Raw genomic sequence first — 2,891 nt, forward strand, 5'->3', positions numbered from 1 at the left:
CTGAAATTAATTTACCGTTTGCTAATTCGAGTAAAAATTTACTATCCAAAGGCATCAATGGGCAACTTAATTTAGCACAAAATTCTCTACTCATATAGCTTCTATCCGCACCCGAATCAAATAAAACATAAGAAGATTTATCGTCAATAAGAAACGTACCCGTAACAAGCTCCGGGTCTTCCTGTGCTTTTGCCGCATTAATATTGAAAACTCTTCCACGGCCCTGCCCATTAGTATTCCCCTGATTCAGGCAATTTCTAATAATGTGGCCCGGTTTTCCACATTTATAACAAACAGCATTGGTATTACTTGCTCTGACACTATTCGTTTCGGCATTACTTGTTCCGACATTATTTGTGAAATGTCCCGTTCTTATTGATTAAAAACGTTCCATATTAATTGATTTCGTTGCGAGGTTTTGACCTCTATATGAGACGTTTTTCAAAGACTGCATTCATTTTTAAACAAACCATAACCTTTATTTCATCAATAAAGGTTTAAAAAGCTTTACGTAGATTATCAAATAATGATAATCTAAAATATCCTGTTTACACACGACCATTACATAATGGTTTACAATACAAATATGTTACAACAAAATAAGTTTCTTGAATGCAGTTTTTACACAATATCATACAAGCATGGACTCCAAATCTTGTCCTTATTTAAGTATGCGACAGCGGAAGCTCTTAATAATCACCTGAGAATAAACATGCTTAAAACGTCAACAAAAATGTTGGTGAGTTATAGGTTTAACCTATATATATCAAATCGTAACAATAGACCACAAGATTTCATATTTCAATAAACATCCCATACATAGAGATAAAAATCATTCATATGGTGAACACCTGGTAACCGACAATAACAAGATGCATATATAAGAATATCCCCATCATTCCGGGACACCCTTCGGATATGATATAAATTTCGAAGTACTAAAGCATCCGGTACTTTGGATGGGGTTTGTTAGGCCCAATAGATCTATCTTTAGGATTCGCGTCAATTAGGGTGTCTGTTCCCTAATTCTTAGATTACCAGACTTAATAAAAAGGGGCATATTCGATTTCGATAATTCAACCATAGAATGTAGTTTCACGTACTTGTGTCTATTTTGTAAATCATTTATAAAACCTGCATGTATTCTCATCCCAAAAATATTAGATTTTAAAAGTGGGACTATAACTCACTTTCACATATTTTTACTTCGTCGGGAAGTAAGACTTGGCCACTGGTTGATTCACGAACCTATAACAATATATACATATATATCAAAGTATGTTCAAAATATATTTACAACACTTTTAATATATTTTGATGTTTTAAGTTTATTAAGTCAGCTGTCCTCGTTAGTAACCTACAACTAGTTGTCCACAGTTAGATGTACAGAAATAAATCGATAAATATTATCTTGAATCAATCCACGACCCAGTGTATACGTATCTCAGTATTGATCACAACTCAAACTATATATATTTTGGAATCAACCTCAACCCTGTATAGCTAACTCCAACATTCACATATAGAGTGTCTATGGTTGTTCCGAAATATATATAGATGTGTCGACATGATAGGTCGAAACATTGTATACGTGTCTATGGTATCTCAAGATTACATAATATATAATACAAGTTGATTAAGTTATGGTTGGAATAGATTTGTTACCAATTTTCACGTAGCTAAAATGAGAAAAATTATCCAATCTTGTTTTACCCATAACTTCTTCATTTTAAATCCGTTTTGAGTGAATCAAATTGCTATGGTTTCATATTGAACTCTATTTTATGAATCTAAACAAAAAAAGTATAGGTTTCTAGTCGGAAAAATAAGTTACAAGTCGTTTTTGTAAAGGTAGTCATTTCAGTCGAAAGAACGACGTCTAGATGACCATTTTAGAAAACATACTTCCACTTTGAGTTTAACCATAATTTTTGGATATAGTTTCATGTTCATAATAAAAATCATTTTTTCAGAATAACAACTTTTAAATCAAAGTTTATCATAGTTTTTAATTAACTAACCCAAAACAGCCCGCGGTGTTACTACGACGGCGTAAATCCGGTTTTACGGTGTTTTTCGTGTTTCCAGGTTTTAAATCATTAAGTTAGCATATCATATAGATATAGAACATGTGTTTAGTTGATTTTAAAAGTCAAGTTAGAAGGATTAACTTTTGTTTGCGAACAAGTTTAGAATTAACTAAACTATGTTCTAGTGATTACAAGTTTAAACCTTCGAATAAGATAGCTTTATATGTATGAATCGAATGATGTTATGAACATCATTACTACCTTAAGTTCCTTGGATGAACCTACTGGAAAAGAGAAAAATGGATCTAGCTTCAATGGATCCTTGGATGGCTCAAAGTTCTTGAAGCAAAATCATGACACGAAAACAAGTTCAAGTAAGATCATCACTTGAAATAAGATTGTTATAGTTATAGAAATTGAACCAAAGTTTGAATATGATTATTACCTTGTATTAGAATGATAACCTACTGTAAGAAACAAAGATTTCTTGAGGTTGGATGATCACCTTACAAGATTGGAAGTGAGCTAGCAAACTTGAAAGTATTCTTGATTTTATGAAACTAGAACTTTTGGAATTTATGAAGAACACTTAGAACTTGAAGATAGAACTTGAGAGAGTTCAATTATATGAAGAAAATTGAAGAATGAAAGTGTTTGTAGGTGTTTTTGGTCGTTGGTGTATGGATTAGATATAAAGGATATGTAATTTTGTTTTCATGTAAATAAGTCATGAATGATTACTCATATTTTTGTAATCTTATGAGATATTTCATGCTAGTTGCCAAATGATGGTTCCCACATGTGTTAGGTGACTCACATGGGCTGCTAAGAGCTGATCATTGGAGTGTATATACCAATAGT

The sequence above is a fragment of the Rutidosis leptorrhynchoides genome, chromosome 4, assembly GCF_046630445.1.
Source record: "Rutidosis leptorrhynchoides isolate AG116_Rl617_1_P2 chromosome 4, CSIRO_AGI_Rlap_v1, whole genome shotgun sequence".
Classification (NCBI taxonomy): domain Eukaryota; kingdom Viridiplantae; phylum Streptophyta; class Magnoliopsida; order Asterales; family Asteraceae; genus Rutidosis; species Rutidosis leptorrhynchoides.